Source organism: Ambystoma mexicanum, chromosome 9 (genome assembly GCF_040938575.1).
Source record: "Ambystoma mexicanum isolate Mex_15411 chromosome 9, UKY_AmexF1_1, whole genome shotgun sequence".
Classification (NCBI taxonomy): Eukaryota; Metazoa; Chordata; class Amphibia; order Caudata; family Ambystomatidae; genus Ambystoma; species Ambystoma mexicanum.
Window position 1 is genome coordinate 1,486,947,153 of NC_090931.1, and position 24,752 is coordinate 1,486,971,904.

The window sequence follows — 24,752 nt, forward strand, 5'->3', positions numbered from 1 at the left end:
AAGGGATATGGTGCCCTGCTCACCCCTTCACAATACATGAAACTCAGGGATATGGTCCCCTGCTCACCCCTTCACAATACATGAAACTCAGGGATTTGCTCCCCTGCTCACCCCTTCACAATACAAGAAACCCAGGGATATGGTACCCTGCTAAACCCCTCACAATAACAGGAACCAAAAGATATGGTGCCCTGCTCACCCCTTCACAATACATGAAACTCGGGGATATTGTGCCCTGCTCACCCATTCACAATTTCCGCTCCTACTACTCTCAGCCCCTCCCCACTTCCCTAATACATCCTACTCCTTGCACCCCATTTCTACACCCTTTTAATAGTCTCACTCTCTGCTAACACTCACTCCATCTAAACACTAACAATTGTCTCCCACACAATGTTCAGTCTTGCTCTCTCCCTCCCAACTCCTAACCTCTCCCTCCCCACCTCCTGCACTGCAATACACTGCACTACAGACCACTGATATCACTCTCTATCAGGTACCTCACCAGCTCAAAATCCGCCTATAGAGAGGCAGATGAACACGTCATCTCTGGAGCCCATTCCTCACCTCTGTCATATTGGAAGAATAGCAAGAGAACACTGTGCATAACACCTGGTATTATCCCAATGCTACATCAAAGGTATGAGAGATCTTATGCACCAAGACAACCTTACCGAATGTATCTTCAAACTAATGAGGTAGACATGAGCTTGCAGACCTGATTGGACATAGCAGAACAATAAGTAAAGTCTGACAGGTGGGAAGTGACGTCATAAAGGAGAGAAGATGCGTGGATGAACTAAACAGAAACACATGGGAGACAAGACAATGTAGAAGCTTGCTAAGGTAGGAAATATAACGTGAGTAAAGCAGCCATGTGGAGAAAATTGACCTCAGCATTGTATACTAATAAGCGAAAAGCCTTGAGGAAAAAGACCAAGGCTGCAGAGCTGACAGGCGCTGGAATACAGATTTGTGCAAGAACAAAGGTTATTTGTTTGGCTCAGAATCAAGGATGCCGCAGCAAGAAGCAACCGCAAGGACGAAAGGAGTCTAAGAGGATAAGACATGTGCATAAGGCATATTTCTCTTAGATTAAGTAAAGGAGTGATTAATTGTGGGTGCCAAGTATTCAACAATCAAAGATGCAGAAAGCATCTGCAAGACGGAGCAACCACGTCTCCAGAGGCCAAGCAGAGTAATAGCACCTAATATAACTGATGCAAATAGCACTAAATAAAAGGACAGAATGGACAAAATCATGGTCTCCTCATACGTGGTACAAGACCAGACGACAAGGCCTATTCATAAAAGCTCCAGGCGAAGATGGCAATGTACCATCACTCCTTTTAATGTTCAGAAGAAGAGAGTAGTCAGCCAGGTCAACTACAGAGAAGAAGTCTTGGCTTAAGGTCTAACTGATGAGAGATGGTAGGCTAATTAGCTAAGAAGGGTAGTTGTCTGACGTTGTTCCCTTGTACCTGGTTTTGTTGCTTAAATGCTGCTAACGAGCCAAATGTCCAAGGTTGGAAGAAAATTACAACCAATCATCAGGGCATATGTGATGGTGGACCATACATTTTTGCAGAAGCCTATCCACTGCTGTTGTTATGCTATTATCAATATTTTACATAGTTAGAGGTTGGTCAAGGCGTGCCTACCAGATAAGGGGCAGCCAATGATGATACTAACACTTACATGAAATATATGTGTATATGTTCCCTTTACCAATCCCTTTGCCCGATAGGTTTTTACGGTTTGTCACTCAGGATGACATCATAACTGATGTACATCGCGTATAACACCTTTTGCGTAATGGAAATGCATCGAGAGTGTGTGAGCTACAATCAGTTTTTTTCGCTAGGTTTCCCTACTTTATTGAATTGATAAGAAAGTAGTATTTTGCCACATTCCTTGAGTCTGTCCGGTTATTTGGGCCTGAGAAAAAGTATTTGATAATACTGCATGCATCTCCAACGCTCCGGCGTCCATCCTCCACCTTGTCAATTGGGGCCTCATTCCGAGTATGGAGGTAATCATGGCGCTATTTGCGCCATGACTTCCTCCCATACTGGTACCGAGTCCGACCTGGTTCAATGGGGACTTACCGGTCCATTCCGACCTTGGAGGGTCCGGTAAGTCCCCATTGAAAAAACCATTCCCTATTCCAATTTCAGCCCCCATAGTGCTCAATGGAAATGGGGAAGTAGCTAATAACGGTACCGCAATTTGCGGTACCGTTATTAGCTCTAAAGTCCCTTAACGGGTCCCGTCCTTAACACCTGGTCAGACCAGGCGTTAAGGAAGGGACCCGCTAAAGGAACCCGGAATAGGGTGCAAAGGGATTACCGTCACAGGTGTCCTTACCGGTGCCGGTAATCCCTTTGCGCCCATCTCGTAATGAGGCCCTTGGTCTTTCTCCAACTCCACTTGCAACCTCACCCATACAACCCACCCCTGCCTCTGCTGCTGTCTGCTTTTATAGTGCAAGACTCTGTATGTAAGGACTGTTCCAGCCCCCCAATCCCCCTGCCTCCATTGGTTGCAGTGTTCAGCTGATTCCCTGCACCAATCAGTGCCTTTATTTTCACTGGGAGGAAGGCTACACAGCTGGTAGGCTTTACAAAGCCTTCTACACCCCTTTTCCAGCACGGTTTTACAAGCAGTTTTGAGTTTCTCTGCCATGCTGTAGACTGTTTTTCTGCTTGGAGGGTGAGTAGCCTGCTTCTCTGATGTGGTGGATGCGGTTTGGTGGTGTTGCCATTCCACAGTCTGCTGGCATTGCTGCATTTCATGACTTTAGGGTGTTTGCTTACAGTCTGGGTTTTCCTGGCTGGTTGCTGTTGCACTGTGGGAGAGGAAGTTCTGAAAAGACAAAAAGAACTGTGGCGAGTGACTGTATCGAGAGGCATTGAGAGCATATGAGTGGCATCAGTGTTGTGATTATTGGCACAACAGGGGATTTTTCAGGGACCGGTGCATCCCACAACTTTCCCTTTGCATACCTGTGGCAGGGTTTGCTTTGAATTTAATTTACGAAAGCCTCCTACTTCAGGCCGAGAAGGATCACCCCCTGATCCCCCTTGAAAGGGTCGAGACCCTGACCCTGTCACATCATCATTATCCATACTGTGATCATATGCTGATCATATTGAGACCATCCTCAGCAATACTCTGAACATATCCTGATCATATTCTGACCATCCTTAGCCATAGTCTGGCATTCTGACCCTCCTTATCCATACTCTGATCATATCCTGACCATCCTTATCCATACTCTGATCATATCCTGATCACAATCGTATGTGCAACAGTCCTCGCCTGTTTTATGGTTCACAATATTACATGTTTTTGTGATTTCTTCTAAAATATTCTTTTCGATATGAGACCAAAATGATCACCATTAAAGCACTTAGGACCTTTTATTTTATTTATTTATTTACTTGATTTAATCAAATTAATGATTTTTACAAAAGGAAGCAGAAAACGTAAATGCAGAAAATGAATACAGTTTTGCATTACATTAGTTAGAGGGCCAAGATTTGTTTCAATGTCTGTGCTGTGGCGATTGTCCAAGTAGTCCTTTAGCCGCTCATTAGCCGGCCCCACCACAGCTCCTCATCTCTAGTATAAGAAGCCGATAAATGTGGTAACAAGTACTTTTCACCAATTGCCTTTGTGTCCGGGCAGTTAGCTAACAAGTGGCATATAGTTTCAACCTCATCTTCGTTTAAGCAGAATCGGCATTTATCTGAGTTGCTTTGCCCCTTAACTGCCAAGATCTCGTGAGTTTCCAGAAGGTTTAGTCGAGCCCTCATGAACAAATTTTTTGCCGGTTTGCTAGGAAATTTGCTCAAGTAATTTGGGACCATGTTTAGTTTACTCAAGTGAGGCGGAAGATGGCTGGTTGATTTAGCCTTGGCAGCGCCATCCAAAGTCTTAATCCAATCAAGCTCAGCCATTTTCTTCGGGTTTGGAATGAGCTCATCCTCCGATGAGTGAATTTCCAGTAGCTTCGCTTTGCACGATGTTTCCCAGGATTTCAACACACTACAACGCGTGCCCAGTGTTTCAGTTCAAATTATATCTAATAAATGTGAGAGTTCCGGGAGCAGAGTTTTCCTGTAAAACATCATGTTCTTTGTCTCCGTTATCCCTCCTAGGTAAGGCAGACCTAGCTTTCTTCTGATTAATAGCATAGATGATGATTTCGACAGACCCAAAACAGTTCACCAAAGTAGCCTTCTAACTTAGGCCAGAGTTGCGCAGGTGTTTGTGGAAGCGCCTCCGCGGCGTAAGTGAGGGAAGGGACCACCTTTGCACGATAGAATCTTATCATCAGCATCAAGGAAAAGCGGCCAAATTTCTTATGTAATGCACGCGCTTGGGCGGCAAGCTTTTTTGCTTTTTCCACAAGAGTAAGTTGCAAAGTTGCATTTACACTTGAGCAGTCTAGGGTGACTCCAAAATATTTGAAATGTTGTACCTTTTCAAGGGTGACCCCCTCCAGATACCAGCTCAGTTTTTCCTTTGGATGTTTTACTTTTTCCATGACTAGTATCTTTGTTTTTGACACATTGATTTGCAGATCATTGGCACGAGTATAGGAGGCCAAATTATCTAATTTGCGTTGGAGGCCAATCGGGGTCAAGTCCATTAAAATCATATCATCAGCGTACAACAGCCGTGTTATTTTCTGCGCACCCATAGACGGTGGAAAGGAATGAATGGTCAATTCGGAGTCCTTGAAATCGCCAATGTAAGCGATAAAAAGGGCCGGGGCTAGTGGGCAGCCCTGCTTAACGCCTCTTCCGGCTGGAATTTTGTCGGATAGTAAGCCAGTTTGATTCAGTCTCACACTCAGCCTGGTGTTTTTATGAAGAGCGCGATAGGCTGGGCTATGTCTTTGGGCCAATTCCAATGTCTTAATTTTTCCCAAAGGGTCTCTCTATTGACTTGGTCAAAAGCTTGAGCCAGGTCAATAAAGGCCACAAAGACACAAGGCCCCCCGTCAATGACTTTGCTCTTCAGTGCACTCAAGTACATGATGTTGGTCGACGTTCCGTTGTTTTTGGTAAATCCCATTTGAAACGGGTCGGCACACGGGTCATTTTTTGCCCATCGCTGAAAATGTAGTAGCAGAAGAGCTCCAAAGACCTTGCCAATAGTGTCCAACAATGCTATGGGACGGTAGTTCCTTGGCTCCTCTTTGCACCCCTTTTTTGAATATGTGTACCACGATGGAAGTGGTCCAAGAAGATGGGATTGACCTGGAGTCCATGCAACGTTTGAAAATTGCACTGATCAACGTCGACCATTCCTCCCTTTTGCTTCAGCCAATTGCTGCTCATATGTCTACCCACAGATTCCCAGCAAGACCTCAGCAGAGAGGCAGTCTCAGACAGAGATAGATCGAGACAGACAATGATCTGTGTATCATCCAATCCACGTCACCACTGATGAAACTAAGGTCCACATGTGCCTTTGGGTAAGAGCTCCTGTATTCGAAGGAATGATTTATCTAAAGTGCATGAGTAAAAGGGTTCCCACCCACAACCAGCCCCTGGCTCTTCCTCTCCTTCTAATGCAGATGCAGATTTCCTCACCCAACGGCCTCAACTCTGACAATGAACTATTCTGGGAGATTATTTGCACGTAGATGGTTGTGTGTCTCAAGCTCCAAGTGGCACCCTGACCATGGCAATGCACTGGGAGACTCTGCAGTGTGCCCTGTAGAGTAATGCCGCCTCTGACACCGCTAGTAAAGCTCCAGAAAGAAGCCCTGCTGGGTCCCACATTATAGCCTACATCAGCTTGGAAGTGTGGGCAGAGGGCTCCTCATTTCACTTCACTCTGTTTCTTGAGCTGCTCTTGAAATGGTGCACAGAGGGGAGGCTGTAACGTTCTGCGGTTGCAAGAGCCTACCTGGAGCGTTGTGGGTCAATGTGGGATGCTCTGCTCAGCCTGAAGTGCTACCCTACAGTCCTTGGAAGACATGGGATTGTGCAGACTCCACCTTGCTCACAGCTGTGTGTTGTGAGCCCTGTGCTGACCTTTACAGGAGAGGAAACAAGGTCTTAAGTTGGCGACTCCAATTAGAACAGTGAATGCCGGAACTTGCAAAATTCACCTTCTTGCATTTGTAGCCACTTTTCTGTTCATCCCGAGAAGACTGAGAGGTCTTCCGCCTCCATTTGAACAAAAGGCCGGCGGTAAATTGTGTACATATGTAGTCTGTCCTGATCCCTCCCATCCATGCAGACTAGGCTGAAGAACACGGGACATGGAGGATGTCGTCCCATGGTCATACACAGAAGTGTTTCCATAAACAGTTCTCTCTGCTTTTATTTGTGACCATATTCTTTTAAAAATAAACATCTTTTAGGGATCTTCTACCCCACAGTCTTTCTGTATATCTGTTTCTACATTTTTGTGCATTTTCTCCATTTTCCCTTGTTATCATGTTCATCACATTTTTATCAGTATTTAGCTAATGCATTTTCATTAATTTCTATGACCTATGTTTAATCCTTAAAATCATGAACATTATCCTTTTATCTACTGCTTTTTGCCTGATTGTTCCTTCCTCCTAGGCCCTGTCGCTCTCTCAGAGTAAGATTTGAGCACGCCAAAGCTACCAATGGTGAGCCAAGACTACTTTCCAGCAAGTGTTGGTGCACCTCTTTGAGCTCCCCTTTTGGGGATTTTTTGTGGAAGCTTTGCCATTGGTCACTTTCGCCTCAGCTACTCAGGTTGCTTATTGACACTACCTGGCCAAAGCACTTCAAATACTGCAGTGCTGATCCCCAGAACCTCAGGGGAGGGGAATCCAAAGGGACCGCCTGCACATCTCCCAGTACCTGGCCAAAGCACTTCAAATACTGCAGTGCAGATATCAAGAAGCCCAGAGGAGGTGAATCCAGAGGGACTGCCTTCACATCTCCCAGTACCTGCCCAAAGCACTTCAAATACTGCAGTGCAGACCTCCAGAACGCCAGAGGAGGTGAATCCAAAGGGACTATCTGCACGTCTCCCAGTTCCTTGGCAAAGCACTTCAGAAACTGCAGTGAAGACCTCCAGAACCCCAGAGGAGGGGAATCCAAAGTGACCGCCTGCACATCTCCCTGTACCCAGCCCAAAGCACTTCAAATACTGCAGTGCAGACCTCCAAAACCCCAGAGGCTGTGCATCCAAAGGGACTAACTGCACATCTCCCTGTACCTGGCCAAAGCACTTCAAATACTGCAGTGCAGACCTCCACAACCCCAGATGAGGTGAGTCCAGAGGGACTGTGCACATCTCCCAGCACCTGGCCCAATCACTTCAAATACTGCAGTGCAGACCTCCAGAACCCCAGAGGAGGTGAATCCAAAGGGACTGCCTGCACATCTCCCAGTACCTAACCAAAACACTTCAAATACTGCAGTGCAGACCTCAAGAACCCCAGAGGAGGTGAGTCCAGAGGGACTGTCTGCACATCTCCCAGTACCTGGCCAAAACACTTAAAACACTGCAGTGCAGGCGCCTCCAGAACCCCAGAGGAGGTGAGTCCAGAGGGACTGCCTGCACATCTCCCAGTACCTGCCCAAAGCACTTCACATACTGCAGTGCAGACCTCCAGAACCCCAGAGGAGGTGAATCCAGAGGCACTGCCTGCACATCTCCCAGTACCTGCCCAAAGCACTTCAAATACTGCAGTGCAGACCCACAGAACCTCAGGGGAGGGGAATCCAAAGGGACCGCCTGCATACCTCCTAGTAGCTGGCCAAAGCACTTCAAATACTGCAGTCCAGGCCTCCAGAACCCCAGAGGAGGTGCATCCAGAGGTACTGCCTGCACATCTCCGAGTACCTGCCCAAAGCACTTCAAATACTGCAGTGCAGACCTCCAGAACACCAGAGGAGGTGAGTCCAGAGGGACTGTGCACATCTCCCAACACCTGGCCCAATCACTTCAAATACTGCAGTGCAGACCTCTAGGACCCCAGAGGAGGTGAATCCAAAGGAACTGCCTGCACATCTCCCAGTACCTAACCAAAACATTTCAAATACTGCAGTGCAGACCTCAAGAACCCCAGAGGAGGTGAATCCAGAGGGACTGCCTGCACATCTCCCATTACCTGGCCAAAGCACTTCAAATACTGCAGTGCATACCCACAAAACCCCAGGGGAGGGGAATCCAAAGGGACCGCCTGCACATCTCCCAGTACCTGGCCAAAGCACTTCAAATTCTGCAGTGCAGATCTCAAGAACCCCAGAGGAGGTGAGTCCAGAGGGACTGCCTGCACATCTCCCAGTACCTGGCCAAACCACTTAAAACATTGCAGTGCAGGCGACTCCAGAACCCCAGAGGAGGTGAGTCCAGAGGGACTGCCTGCACATCTCCCAGTACCTGCCCAAAGCACTTCACATACTGCAGTGCAGACCTCCAGAACCCCAGAGGAGGTGAATCCAGAGGGACTGCCTGCACATCTCCCATTACCTGGCCAAAGCACTTCAAATACTGCAGTGCATACCCACAGAACCCCAGGGGAGGGGAATCCAAAGGGACCGCCTGCACATCTCCCAGTACCTGGCCAAAGCACTTCAAATTCTGCAGTGCAGATCTCAAGAACCCCAGAGGAGGTGAATCCAGAGGGACTGCCTGCACATCTCCCAGCACCTGGCCAAAACACTTCAAATACTGCAGTGCAGACCTCCCGAACCCCAGAGGAGGTGAATCCAAAGGGACTGCCTGCACACCTCCCAGTACCTGCCCAAAGCACTTCAAATACTGCAGTGCAGAGCTCCAGAACCCCAGAGGAGGTGAATCCAGAGGGGCTGCCTGCACATCTCCCAGTACCTGCCCAAAGCACTTCAGATACTGCAGTGCAGACCTCCAGAACCCCAGAGGAGGTGAATCCAAAGGGACTGCCTGCATAACTCCTAGTACCTGGCCAAAGCACTTCAAATACTGCAGTGCAGGCCTCCAGAACCCCAGAGGAGGTGAATCCAGAGGGGCTGCCTGCACATCTCCCAGTACCTGCCCAAAGCACTTCAAATACTGCAGTGCAGGCCTCCAGAACCCCAGAGGAGGTGCGTCCAGAGGGACTGCCTGGACATCTCCCAGTACCTGCCCAAAGCACTTCAAATACTGCAGTGCAGTCCTCCAGAACCCCAGAGGAGGGGAATCCAAAGTGACTGCCTGCACATCTCCCTGTACCCAGCCCAAAGCACTTCAAATACTGCAGTGCAGACCTCCAAAACCCCAGAGGCTGTGCATCCAAAGGGACTAACTGCACATCTCCCTCTACCTGGCCAAAGCACTTCAAATACTGCAGTGCAGACCTCCACAACCCCAGATGAGGTGAATCCAAAGGGACTGCCTGCACATCTCCCAGTACCTAACCAAAACACTTCAAATACTGCAGTGCAGACCTCAAGAACCCCAGAGGAGGTGAGTCCAGAGGTACTGTCTGCACATCTCCCAGTACCTGGCCAAAACACTTAAAACACTGCAGTGCAGGCGCCTCCAGCACCCCAGAGGAGGTGAGTCCAGAGGGACTGCCTGCACATCTCCCAGTACCTGCCCAAAGCACTTCACATACTGCAGTGCAGACCTCCAGAACCCCAGAGGAGGTGAATCCAGAGGGACTGCCTGCACATCTCCCAGTACCTGCCCAAAGCACTTCAAATACTGCAGTGCAGACCCACAGAACCTCAGGGGAGGGGAATCCAAAGGGACCGCCTGCATACCTCCTAGTACCTGGCCAAAGCACTTCAAATACTGCAGTACAGGCCTCCAGAACCCCAGAGGAGGTGCGTCCAGAGGGACTGCCTGCACATCTCCGAGTACCTGCCCAAAGCACTTCAAATACTGCAGTGCAGACCTCCAGAACACCATAGGAGGTGAGTCCAGAGGGACTGTCTGCACATCTCCCAGTACCTGGCCAAAGCACTTCAAATACTGCACTGCAGGCCTCCAGAACCGCAGAGGAGGTGAGTCCAGAGGGACTGTGCACATCTCCCAGCACCTGACCCAATCAGTTCAAATACTGCAGTGCAGACCTCTAGGACCCCAGAGGAGGTGAATCCAAAGGGACTGCCTGCACATCTCCCAGTACCTAACCAAAACATTTCAAATACTGCAGTGCAGACCTCAAGAACCCCAGAGGAGGTGAGTCCAGAGGGACTGTCTGCACATCTCCCAGTACCTGGCCAAACCACTTAAAACATTGCAGTGCGGGCAACTACAGAACCCCAGAGGAGGTGAGTCCAGAGGGACTGCCTGCACATCTCCCAGTACCTACCCAAAGCACTTCACATACTGCAGTGCAGACCTCCAGAACCCCAGAGGAGGTGAATCCAGAGGGACTGCCTGCACATCTCCCATTACCTGGCCAAAGCACTTCAAATACTGCAGTGCAGACCCACAGAACCCCAGGGGAGGGGAATCCAAAGGGACCGTCTGCACATCTCCCAGTACCTGGCCAAAGCACTTCAAATTCTGCAGTGCAGATCTCAAGAACCCCAGAGGAGGTGAGTCCAGAGGGACTGCCTGCACATCTCCCAGCACCTGGCCAAAACACTTCAAATACTGCAGTGCAGACCTCCCGAACCCCAGAGGAGGTGAATCCAAAGGGACTGCCTGCACACCTCCCAGTACCTGCCCAAAGCACTTCAAATACTGCAGTGCAGACCCGAAGAACCCCAGAGGAGGTGAATCCAGAGGGGCTGCCTGCACATCTCCCAGTACCTGCCCAAAGCACTTCAAATACTTCAGTGCAGACCTCCAGAACCCCAGAGGAGGTGAATCCAAAGGGACTGATTGCATACCTCCTAGTACCTGGACAAAGCACTTCAAATACTGCAGTGCAGGCCTCCAGAACCCCAGAGGAGGTGAATCCAGAGGGGCTGCCTGCACATCTCCCAGTACCTGCCCAAAGCACTTCAAATACTGCAGTGCAGGCCTCCAGAACCCCAGAGGAGGTGCGTCCAGAGGGACTGCCTGCACATCTCCCAGTACCTGCCCAAAGCACTTCAAATACTGCAGTGCAGTCCTCCAGAACACCAGAGGAGGTGAAGCCAAAGGGACTGCCTGCATACCTCCTAGTACCTGGCCAAAGCACTTCGAATACTGCAGTGCAGACCTCCAGAACACCAGAGGAGGTGAATCCAAAGGAACTGCATGCATACCTCCGAGTACCTGGCCAAAGCACTTCAAATACTGCATTGCAGATCCCCAGAACCCCAGAGGAGGTGAATCCAGAGGAACTGCATGCACATCTCCCAGTACCTGCCCAAAGCACTTCAAATACTGCAGTGCAGACCTCCAGAACCCCAGAGGAGGTGAATCCAGAGGCGCTGCCTGCACATCTCCCAGTACCTGCCCAAAGCACTTCAAATACTGCAGTGCAGACCTCCAGAACCCCAGAGGAGGTGAATCCAAAGGGACTGCTTGCATACCTCCGAGTACCTGGCCAAAGCACTTCAAATACTGCAGTGCAGGCCTCCAGAACCCCAGAGGAGGTGAATCCAGAGGGGCTGCCTGCACATCTCCCAGTACCTGCCCAAAGCACTTCAAATACTGCACTGCAGGCCTCCAGAACCCCAGAGGAGGTGCGTCCAGAGGGACTGCCTGCACATCTCCCAGTACCTGCCCAAAGCACTTCGAATACTGCAGTGCAGACCTCCAGAACACCAGAGGAGGTGAATCCAAAGGGACTGCCTGCATACCTCCGAGTACCTGGCCAAAGCACTTCAAATACTGCATTGAAGATCCCCAGAACCCCAGAGGAGGTGAATCCAGAGGAACTGCCTGCACATCTCCCAGTACCTGCCCAAAGCACTTCAAATACTGCAGTGCAGACCTCCAGAACCCCAGAGGAGGTGAATCCAGAGGGGCTGCCTGCACATCTCCCAGTACCTACCCAAAGCACTTCAAATACTGCAGTGCAGACCTCCAGAACCCCAGAGGAGGTGAATCCAAAGGGACTGCCTGCATACCTCCTAGTACCTGGCCAAAGCACTTCAAATACTGCAGTGCAGGCCTCCAGAACCCCAGAGGAGGTGCGTCCAGAGGGACTGCCTGCACATCTCCGAGTACCTGCCCAAAGCACTTCAAATACTGCAGTGCAGACCTCCAGAACACCAGAGGAGGTGAATCCAAGGGGACTGCCTGCATACCTCCGAGTACCTGGCCAAAGCACTTCAAATACTGCAGTGCAGGCCTCCAGAGCCCCAGAGGAGGTGAGTCCAGAGGGACTGTCTGCACATCTCCCAGTACCTGGCCAAAGCACTTCAAATACTGCAGTGCAGGCCTCCAGAACCCCAGAGGAGGTGAGTCCAGAGGGACTGTGCACATCTCCCAGCACCTGGCCCAATCACTTCAAATACTGCAGTGCAGACCTCCAGAACCCCAGAGGAGGTGAATCCAAAGGGACTGCCTGCACATCTCCCAGTACCTAACCAAAACATTTCAAATACTGCAGTGCAGACCTCAAGAACCCCAGAGGAGGTGAGTCCAGAGGGACTGTCTGCACATCTCCCAGTACCTGGCCAAACCACTTAAAACATTGCAGTGCAGGCGACTCCAGAACCCCAGAGGAGGTGAGTCCAGAGGGACTGCCTGCACATCTCCCAGTACCTGCCCAAAGCACTTCACATACTGCAGTGCAGACCTCCAGAACCCCAGAGGAGGTGAATCCAGAGGGACTGCCTGCACATCTCCCAGTACCTGCCCAAAGCACTTCAAATACTGCAGTGCAGACCCACAGAACCTCAGGGGAGGGGAATCCAAAGGGACCGCCTGCATACCTCCTAGTACCTGGCCAAAGCACTTCAAATACTGCAGTACAGGCCTCCAGAACCCCAGAGGAGGTGCGTCCAGAGGGACTGCCTGCACATCTCCGAGTACCTGCCCAAAGCACTTCAAATACTGCAGTGCAGACCTCCAGAACACCATAGGAGGTGAGTCCAGAGGGACTGTCTGCACATCTCCCAGTACCTGGCCAAAGCACTTCAAATACTGCACTGCAGGCCTCCAGAACCCCAGAGGAGGTGAGTCCAGAGGGACTGTGCACATCTCCCAGCACCTGACCCAATCAGTTCAAATACTGCAGTGCAGACCTCTAGGACCCCAGAGGAGGTGAATCCAAAGGGACTGCCTGCACATCTCCCAGTACCTAACCAAAACATTTCAAATACTGCAGTGCAGACCTCAAGAACCCCAGAGGAGGTGAGTCCAGAGGGACTGTCTGCACATCTCCCAGTACCTGGCCAAACCACTTAAAACATTGCAGTGCGGTCAACTACAGAACCCCAGAGGAGGTGAGTCCAGAGGGACTGCCTGCACATCTCCCAGTACCTACCCAAAGCACTTCACATACTGCAGTGCAGACCTCCAGAACCCCAGAGGAGGTGAATCCAGAGGGACTGCCTGCACATCTCCCATTACCTGGCCAAAGCACTTCAAATACTGCAGTGCAGACCCACAGAACCCCAGGGGAGGGGAATCCAAAGGGACCGTCTGCACATCTCCCAGTACCTGGCCAAAGCACTTCAAATTCTGCAGTGCAGATCTCAAGAACCCCAGAGGAGGTGAGTCCAGAGGGACTGCCTGCACATCTCCCAGCACCTGGCCAAAACACTTCAAATACTGCAGTGCAGACCTCCCGAACCCCAGAGGAGGTGAATCCAAAGGGACTGCCTGCACACCTCCCAGTACCTGCCCAAAGCACTTCAAATACTGCAGTGCAGACCCGAAGAACCCCAGAGGAGGTGAATCCAGAGGGGCTGCCTGCACATCTCCCAGTACCTGCCCAAAGCACTTCAAATACTTCAGTGCAGACCTCCAGAACCCCAGAGGAGGTGAATCCAAAGGGACTGATTGCATACCTCCTAGTACCTGGACAAAGCACTTCAAATACTGCAGTGCAGGCCTCCAGAACCCCAGAGGAGGTGAATCCAGAGGGGCTGCCTGCACATCTCCCAGTACCTGCCCAAAGCACTTCAAATACTGCAGTGCAGGCCTCCAGAACCCCAGAGGAGGTGCGTCCAGAGGGACTGCCTGCACATCTCCCAGTACCTGCCCAAAGCACTTCAAATACTGCAGTGCAGTCCTCCAGAACACCAGAGGAGGTGAATCCAAAGGGACTGCCTGCATACCTCCTAGTACCTGGCCAAAGCACTTCGAATACTGCAGTGCAGACCTCCAGAACACCAGAGGAGGTGAATCCAAAGGAACTGCATGCATACCTCCGAGTACCTGGCCAAAGCACTTCAAATACTGCATTGCAGATCCCCAGAACCCCAGAGGAGGTGAATCCAGAGGAACTGCATGCACATCTCCCAGTACCTGCCCAAAGCACTTCAAATACTGCAGTGCAGACCTCCAGAACCCCAGAGGAGGTGAATCCAGAGGCGCTGCCTGCACATCTCCCAGTACCTGCCCAAAGCACTTCAAATACTGCAGTGCAGACCTCCAGAACCCCAGAGGAGGTGAATCCAAAGGGACTGCTTGCATACCTCCGAGTACCTGGCCAAAGCACTTCAAATACTGCAGTGCAGGCCTCCAGAACCCCAGAGGAGGTGAATCCAGAGGGGCTGCCTGCACATCTCCCAGTACCTGCCCAAAGCACTTCAAATACTGCACTGCAGGCCTCCATAACCCCAGAGGAGGTGCGTCCAGAGGGACTGCCTGCACATCTCCCAGTACCTGCCCAAAGCACTTCGAATACTGCAGTGCAGACCTCCAGAACACCAGAGGAGGTGAATCCAAAGGGACTGCCTGCATACCTCCGAGTACCTGGCCAAAGCACTTCAAATACTGCATTGAAGATCCCCAGAACCCCAGAGGAGGTGAATCCAGAGGAACTGCCTGCACATCTCCCAGTACCTGCCCAAAGCACTTCAAATACTGCAGTGCAGACCTCCAGAACCCCAGAGGAGGTGAATCCAGAGGGGCTGCCTGCACATCTCCCAGTACCTGCCCAAAGCACTTCAAATACTGCAGTGCAGACCTCCAGAACCCCAGAGGAGGTGAATCCAAAGGGACTGCCTGCATACCTCCTAGTACCTGGCCAAAGCACTTCAAATACTGCAGTGCAGGCCTCCAGAACCCCAGAGGAGGTGCGTCCAGAGGGACTGCCTGCACATCTCCGAGTACCTGCCCAAAGCACTTCAAATACTGCAGTGCAGACCTCCAGAACACCAGAGGAGGTGAATCCAAGGGGACTGCCTGCATACCTCCGAGTACCTGGCCAAAGCACTTCAAATACTGCAGTGCAGGCCTCCAGAGCCCCAGAGGAGGTGAGTCCAGAGGGACTGTCTGCACATCTCCCAGTACCTGGCCAAAGCACTTCAAATACTGCAGTGCAGGCCTCCAGAACCCCAGAGGAGGTGAGTCCAGAGGGACTGTGCACATCTCCCAGCACCTGGCCCAATCACTTCAAATACTGCAGTGCAGACCTCCAGAACCCCAGAGGAGGTGAATCCAAAGGGACTGCCTGCACATCTCCCAGTACCTAACCAAAACATTTCAAATACTGCAGTGCAGACCTCAAGAACCCCAGAGGAGGTGAGTCCAGAGGGACTGTCTGCACATCTCCCAGTACCTGGCCAAACCACTTAAAACATTGCAGTGCAGGCGACTCCAGAACCCCAGAGGAGGTGAGTCCAGAGGGACTGCCTGCACATCTCCCAGTACCTGCCCAAAGCACTTCACATACTGCAGTGCAGACCTCCAGAACCCCAGAGGAGGTGAATCCAGAGGGACTGCCTGCACATCTCCCATTACCTGGCCAAAGCACTTCAAATACTGCAGTGCAGACCCACAGAACCCCAGGGGAGGGGAATCCAAAGGGACCGCCTACACATCTCCCAGTACCTGGCCAAAGCACTTCAAATACTGCAGTGCAGATCTCAAGAACCCCAGAGGAGGTGAGTCCAGAGGGGCTGCCTGCACATCTCCCAGCACCTGGCCAAAACACTTCAAATACTGCAGTGTAGACCTCCCGAACCCCAGAGGAGGTGAATCCAAAGGGACTGCCTGCACACCTCCCAGTACCTGCCCAAAGCACTTCAAATACTGCAGTGCAGACCTCCAGAACCCCAGAGGAGGTGAATCCAGAGGGGCCGCCTGCACATCTCCCAGTACCTGCCCAAAGCACTTCACATACTGCAGTGCAGGCCTCCAGAACCCCAGAGGAGGTGAATCCAGAGGGGCTGCCTGCACATCTCCTAGTACCTGCCCAAAGCACTTCAAATACTGCAGTGTAGGCCTCCAGAACCCCAGAGGAGGTGCGTCCAGAGGCACTGCCTGCACATCTCCGAGTACCTGCCCAAAGCACTTCAAATACTGCAGTGCAGTCCTCCAGAACACCAGAGGAGGTGAATCCAAAGGGACCGCCTGCATACCTCCTAATACCTGGCCAAAGCACTTCAAATACTGCAGTGCAGACCTCCAGAACACCAGAGGAGGTGAATCCAAAGGGACTGCCTGCATACCTCCGAGTACCTGGCCAAAGCACTTCAAATACTGCAGTGCAGATCCCCAGAACCCCAGAGGAGGGGAATCCAGAGGAACTGCCTGCACGTCTCCCAGTTACAGCAGAACAGACACTGCAGAGATATGTCTGATCTAGGGCAGAGTTATGCCTCAGTGTCCCAGAACATTAATGGCCATCATGGTGGAGGCCACCTTAACACTTGTGTGTGCCTGCTCACAAGGTCAGAGATGGCATTGTGCACATCCACTGCCACAATGGATGCATGGGGTGTGTATATGTGTGTGTGTGGGGTCTCAGGACAGGATAAATAGGGTTTCAATTGTAGTCTCAGTGAGGCAGCAGATAAACTCATGGGTTTGGTAATTAGCCCTCCTCCCTCTCCCAATCAATTCCCTCACGCCTGGTGCTGGGCTGCCTAATCGTTAGTGTTCCCAAATCACTTATTCAATGTGACAGTAATATCAAATCTATATTCATGACCATGTGTCCAGCTAATCAACGGGGTGAGGCTTTCAATCGCTCAATACCTAACAGGGGCATGTGTGACATAAGGGCATATGCAGAGGAGAAGGCACCCTCAGAGTGGCTTAAAACACAGAACATGTCAGAAGATAGTGCCACCAACGAGGCCCTGATCAGGCCAGATGTACCTATGCCCATCAATTTTGCCCAAATTCCATCGATAAAACCATCTCGCCCCATCAAATCTGGCTAAATACCACTACTTCGCCCATAAAATCTAGCCAAACCCTGCTGATAAAACTACCTATGCCCATCAAATCTGCCCCATTGATAAAACCATCTAGCACCATCAAATCTGGCCAAATCCCGCTACCTTGCCCCATCAAATCTGACCATATCTCGCTGATTAGAATACCTACACCCGTCAAATCTGCTCATGTTGACATGGCACTAACAGAATCGGTAAGGGACACAACAAATGGCAGTAAGTTTTGCAAAATATCATACCTGTAAACCTTCTCAAGTTGAGAAGCACAATGCAAATCCTGTCACCAAACCTGTAGCAAAGTATTCCTCACTGACACCAAGAGATTGAAAACTCCTTTTCTTCCTCACTGACAGCAAGAGATTGAAAACTCCTTCTATTCCTCACTGACACCAATAGATTGAAAACTCCTTCTATTCCTCACTGACAGCAAGAGATTGAAAACTCCTTCTATTCCTCACTGACAGCAAGAGATTGAAAACTCCTTCTATTCCTCACTGACAGCAAGAGATTGAAAACCCCTTTTATTCCTCACTGACAGCAAGAGATTGAAAACTCCTTCTATTCCTCACTGACAGCAAGAGATTGAAAACTCCTTCTATTCCTCACTGACAGCAAGAGATTGAAAACTCCTTCTATTCCTCACTGGCATCAAGAGATTGCAAACTCCTTCTATTCCTCACTGACACCAATAGATTGAAAACTCCTTCTATTCCTCACTGACACCAATAGATTGAAAACTCCTTCTATTCCTCACTGACACCAATAGATTGAAAACTCCTTCTATTCCTCACTGACAGCAAGAGATTGCAAACTCCTTCTATTCCTCACTGACACCAATAGATTGAAAACTCCTTCTATTCCTCACTGACACCAATAGATTGAAAACTCCTTCTATTCCTCACTGACACCAATAGATTGAAAACTCCTTCTATTCCTCACTGACAGCAAGAGATTGAAAACTCCTTCTATTCCTCACTGACAGCAAGAGATTGCAAACTCCTTCTATTCCTCACGGACATATCAAGAGATTGCAAACTCCTATCTCTCACTGACATCAAGAGATTGCAAAATCCAATCTCTCACTGATATCAAGAGATTGCAAAATCCATCTATTTCTCACTGACACTAAGAGATTGCAAAATCCATCTATTTCTCACTGACACTAAGAGATTGCAAAATCCATCTATTTCTCACTGACACTAAGAGATTGCAAAATCCATCTATTTCTCACTGACACTAAGAGATTGCAAAATCCATCTATTTCTCACTGACACTAAGAGATTGCAAAATCATTGTATTCCTCACTGACATCAAGAGATTGCAAACTGCTTCTATTCGCCACTGACATCAATAGATTGCAAACTCCTTCTATTCCTCACGGACATATCAAGAGATTGCAAACTTCTCCCCTGTTGATCTGTTTCTTCTCATGGCATTGTGCACCTGGCCACCCTCTGTTCTTTCGGGCACAGGTACCTGCTCACCCTGCCACCCTCCTGCACTGCCTTCAGGCCACCATCTGCACTAGGGTTCTGTATCTGACCCATACAGTCCCCCTCACACTTTTCTTCTGCACTTATCAGATATACCTTTCTGACTAACTTTCGCCTGCCACTTGCTGGCTGCACTACCATGGTTTATCTCCCTTATTTATTATTTATTCTATTTAATATTGATGTTTTCTCTTCTCTGCCTCGCACTTTCCACTCCCCACTTTCCATGCACTTTTCCCCCATTTTCCTTGTCCATGCACTTGCATGGAATAATTTCTTAAAGATAGATCACAGAGGGTTATACTGGATGGATTTATTTCTCAGATGGTGGAGCTGGAATGTGGGGTTCCCCACGGTTCCTCCTTATCCCCTCTCATATTCAATTTGTATGTCCGCCCAGTCTTCAAAATATTTTTAAAAGTATGGCTTGTTGTTTCACTCATATGCAGATGATACACAGCTATATATGGAACTCCAGAATAGTCAGGATGCCTTTGGAAGAATTAATAAATGCATGGAAGAACTCAAGGGGCCTCATTACAAACCAGGCGTTAACCAGGGCGCTATTAGCGCCATGGTTGACGCTGGTACCTTACCGATTCCGCCATGGTGAATGGCGGAATTACCGCCCCATTCCTAGTCGGCGGGGCGGTAATTCCCCATTCACCATTGGCCCTTCCCCATTCCCATTTTTGCCCCCATAGGGCTCAATGGAAATGGGGAAGGCAGTAATTATGGTACCGCAAATTGCGGTACCGTAATTACCTCCAAGGTCCCTTTGCGGGTGCCGTCCTTAACGGCTGGTAAAACCAGCCATTAAGGGAGGACCCGCAAAGGGACCTCGGAATTGGGCGGTAAGGGATTACCGGCACCAGTGTCCTTACCGGTACGGGTAATCCCTTACCGCCCGGGTCGTAATGAGGCCCAATGAGTGGATGACTGATAACCATGTACAGTTAAAGGCAGCAAAGACCGAAATTATATTGCTCGGTCCAAAGAATAAAATGTCACAGGAAAGACAAAACCCCCCTCCACTGATTTTAGGTGAACAATTGCAGTAAACTTGCACTGCGATCCCTACAGAGTATATTACCCTATATTCCAATGGAAGACGGGGCAGCTGTGGTGGGGGCAATGACTAACCCCCACTTGGACTTCTGCACAGTTGGTTAGCGGGAATCCCTCAAAAACAAATAGATAGACTCCAAAGAGCGCAGAATGCAGCTGCTAGAGAAATCGGGAACCTTAGAAAACAGGATCATGTTTCATCAATGCGGAGATCAATCCACTGCTTGATGGTGGAGGATAGAATCAAGTTTAAGATGGCATGCCTAGTTTTTAGATGTTTGAAAGGGCTTGTACCTGCGTATGTGGCTGATACGATTATGCCATATCATCCCAAAAGGAACCTACATTCAGAGGATAAACTCCTGATCTGTACTCCTCAAACTAAATGTGTATCGAGAGTACAGAAGCTTCAGGGCCTTTGGCCCTAAAGTCTGGAATGAACGTCCACTGGAAATCAGAACGTGTGAAACTTTGGACATCTTTAGGAAGAAATTGAAAACTTTCTTATTTAAATAAAGGAGGAAGGTGGTAGAATTAGAACTCTACCTTTTGCTCTTCCTTTTTGTTTCCTGGTCCTGGCCTTAGGAGTCATCTGTGTCCGAATACGGTTCACTGTCTGGTGCGCGTTATAAATTCTTCAAAATCAAATGAAATCATTAACATAACAAAGGATTGCAATCCCCTTTTATTCCTCACTGACAAATCGAAAGCTTGCAAACTATTTCTATTCTTCACTCAGGGCTAATAAAATCAAGTTTAAGCTGCTAGTCAGGCACAAAAAGCCACACTCAGCACCAAGTTCTCAAGAGTAAATGATCAATTGCATATGGTTAGTGGCGAGTGCACATTTCTGGGGCCTGCTTCACTGGCAAAGCGAGGGACTGCAAACAGATTCTATTCCTAACTGTCACATCAAGAGATATCAAGCTGGTTCTAGTCCTTACTGAGATATCAACAGATCACCAATTCCTTCCATTCCTCACTAAGATATCAAGAGGTTGCAAACTGCTTGTATTCCTTCCTGACATATATATATTAAAAAAAAGATTGGCACAGTGATAGTCCAGTGTTAAAATAACACAAAATATAAATTTTGAGATCTTGTATTAGACTTACTGGCGATATTATAGAGAACTGTAACAAAGCAAAGCGTTAGCTTTCGAAATCCCAGAGACTTCTTCATCAGAGCGAATCATTGAAATAAACAACCAATGGTCAGTTTATTCTCAAAGCAAAGAAAACAGCCTTTTCAGTTTAAACCCCATTGTGTGAAGTAAGAGTACGCCTCGAATGCAGTCCTGGAATTGCTGCCTCATCTTAAGGACCATAAAATTAATCGGTGGGAACAACACAACATTTTTTACTGAAAACTGTCCACATTTCTAGCTAATAACTGAATCATTATTCACATGTAACTGTTGATTATAATATGTTCTCAAAATTAGGCCCACGTATTTAAAGTGGGCCTCTGTAGCATCATAGAATTACTGATTTTCAGAAACATTTTATTTATTTATTTATTTATTGTGCATTTGTAAGGTCGCTTATACATCAATTAAATTGTGTTTCCAAGGGCCCACAGGGCAACAGGCAGGAAACATGGGAATGAAAAGCAAATATAACACTGAAAGTTAGAGGCGGATCTAGTAAGCCTTGTGAGCATTCGGAACGTGCAAGTGCAGCGAGAGAAGGGGTGAGGGGTAAGTGCTAGGAGTACCACAGAGGGAAGTGCTAGGGAGTGAGCAGGTGTTAAGTAACTTGTTGTGAGTGGTCAACTGGCAATAGATAAGTAAGTGCAGGCCTATCGTGGCATAGACCAGTGGGTTCCAAGGCAAGTGCTGGGAGTGGGCGGAGGCTGAAGGAGATTGGGTTTGGGAGGCCAGGACCTAGGAGGGCACATAAGGGACCTGGTCAACAATCTCAGCAATTGTGGGGTTTAACAGAGGGTGGAGGAAGGGAAGGAGGAGGTGAAAAGGAAGGTCTTGATGAGCTTCTGGAATTTGAGGAGATCCGGCAAAGGCGGAACAGGAAGGGGGAGGCTGTTCCATCAGAGGGAGCTTACTGAGGAAAGAGATCGGCCACCAGCTCGCTGTTTAGCAAAGCACTTGACACACAGAGAGTTGGTGCCGGAGGAACGTAGAGATCTGGAGGGAGAGTATTTAGTGAGAGCCAGTTGTAGATAGCATGGTCCCCGGCACCAGTCAGCCTTATGGATGATGCAGAGGGATTTGCATTTGATCCTTACAGCAACCGGGAGGCAGTGGAGAGATTCTAGGGCTGGAGAGATGCGGTCCCTGGGCTTGAGGCCAATGATAAGTCTCACAGCCCTATTCTGGATTAGCTGGAGGTGTTGTAGAGAAGAAGATGGTAGATTAAGGAAGAGGCCATTGCAGTAGTCTAGCCTAGAGAGAACCAGAGCTGTGGAGACAATGAGCTTCTGAAGGAAAGTGAGGAAAGGAAGGATTCCTTTGAGGAGGTGGAGTTGAAAGTGGGCCTTCTTAGTAAGTTCCTGAATGTGAAGGAGGAAGGAAAGAGAGGAAGATGACTCCACGGTTTCTGGCTTCAGATGAAGGAGAAGGGGAGAGCCCATAGAAGATGACCAGAGAGGGACGGAAAGAGGGAGCAGGAGTCCCAATAGGAAGGATCTCAGTCAGAGGCAGAGATCATTGGATGTGCACCATGACTGAATGGCAGATAGGCAGTCAAGGATGATGGAAGATGCAAGAGGGTCAACAGGCAGTTTAATTCAATTTGCTTTCTCCTGGTCTACTTCTAGCCACACTCTGTATTTCTCACATTTGGTATCTCGCTGTTGTGTGTTGTTGCTTTAATACATTTATTTTTCGAACACTTGTTTTCATCCATAAATCTAATGTTTCCCCCACACTCGTACATTTTCTCTCACTCATGTTGTAGATCTCTCCCTCATGTTCTAGATCTCTCACGCTTACTTTCTGAATCATATATGTCATCTCACCCTGCAGTCTCCCTCAGGCATCATGTCTCCTATGTATTTGTACATTAGTATTTTATTTGTACTTATAGAACGTGTTGCGCCATAGGCGTAACAAAAAATATTACAAAGTGGTACAAATCAAATGGTAAAATGACATAATAATCCAATGTTAAGAGGAGAGTAGGTGATCCTAGGTAAGACCGAGATCCTTCTATCGGGACACCTGCTCCCCGTTTCCTGCACTCTGGCCGCCCTCTATGGGCTCACCTCCCGCTTCTTCCACTGAGGCCAGAAACCTTGGGGTCATCTTTGACTCCCCCCTCGCCTATACTCCTCACATCTTGGACCTTGCCAAGAAGGCCCACTTTCAACTTCACCTCCTTAGAGGTGTTCTCCCTTTCCTCACCTACCCCCAGAAGCTCAATGTCTCTAAAGCCCTGGTCCTCTCCAGACTAGATTACTGTAACAGCCTCTTCCTCAACCTAACTCTTTCTTTCCTCCGTCCTCTTTAGCTAATCCAGAATAGGGCTGCACATTTTATCCTTGGCCTCAAGCCCTGGGACGGCATTTCTCCAGCTCTAAAGTCTCTCCACTGACCCCCGGATGCTGCAAGGATCGAATTCAAAAGCCTTTGCATCATTCACAAGGCTGTCTGGGGCCTGGGACCACGCTACCTGCAACTCTCTCTCACTAAATACTCTCCTTCCAGATCCCTTCGATCTTCCAGCTCCAACTCTCTGCTGATCAAGTGCTTCTCCAAGCCGGGCGCTGGGGGCAGATCCCTCTCTTCAGCTAGCTCCCTCCTTTGGAACAGTCTCTTTGTTTGTGGACCACCTGAAGTCCCGCAAACAAATCAAGACCTTTCTCTTCTCCTCCTCCTTCCCTCTCCCCCTTCCGTGCTAATCATCCCTTCTGTCATTGAGATTGGTGGCTGGTCCCTCAAGAGCCCAATAAGGTCCTGGTCTTCTGCCCAATCACCCCCATCACCCTCCCTGCACTGCCCTCCGGGCCCATACCCACCTTGTGGGTGGTTTTTGCTCCTTGCTGCACTTAGCCTGTTAAGTGGTAGACTTCCCTCTTCGCTGATGCCTCTGCCCACACACTTAATGGTTGCCTCCCCAACGACCACCTCTGGCACTTCCTCCCCTAATGGACCCTAATTGCACGTATCCCCACCCCACTCCCACACTTTCTTTTCACTGCACTTGCACAATCCAAATGTCACAAGGCCTAGTAGGAACGCTGTTCATTCCTATTTATTCATTGTATTTTTCATTGTTTATTTGCTCCCTTGCCTTGTGCCTTGTGGTGCTTTGAAACACTGTCTTTTTGTATAAGCGCCTTATAAATATCCAATAAAATGAATAAAATCCTTAAGGTCGCAGCTATAAAGAGGATAAGAGGAGAGAGGGTGGAGAGAAAACCGTGTGCGTTCCAGTGTAGTGGGGTCAAGAGATAGAAAGAACGAAAGAGATATTGGGCACAGGGTGGTCGCAGGACTGAAAGATGGAATAGGAAGCGAAGAGAATGAGAAGGAGAGTAAAATGAAAGCAAGGAAAAAAAGATAGGGGGCGAGATTGTGAAGAGACTTAAAGACAAGACAGAGAAAATTAAACTTAAGACGAGAATGAAAAGCTAAACATCGAAGAGAGGAGAGAGCATAGGTAGTGCAGTTACAAGGGTAAAGCAAAAAGAGAAGGCGAATAGATGAGTTATCGATGGACTTTGGGGGACTTAGCCGTGAGACAGGAAGTCCAAATAGAAGACAGGAGCAGTAGAAACAGCGGGAAATGTAAGAAAGGAAATTAATAGTTTAAAAGCATGAAATGTGAGAACAGGTTGGGCTCTGCGGATATTAGAAAACCTTCAAGAGCGAGGAGGAAATGAAATGTGTACTGTAAAGGAGAGTGAGGAGTCAGGGTAGACGCTGAGGTTACGGGCAGATAGAGAAACAGGAAGCGAGGAGGCAGGAAAGGAAACAGAAGCAGGAGACAGTGGAGGAGGGATCTATAAAGCAGG

The 24,752-nt window shown here is 49.0% G+C and overlaps 1 protein-coding gene across 2 annotated transcripts in view; it reads left to right on the top strand.

Moving 5' to 3' along the window:
• SLC4A3 (solute carrier family 4 member 3) overlaps positions 1-24,752 on the top strand; it is a 660,038-nt gene that overhangs the window by 574,379 nt on the left and 60,907 nt on the right. The gene's annotated exons all lie outside the window — the stretch shown is intronic.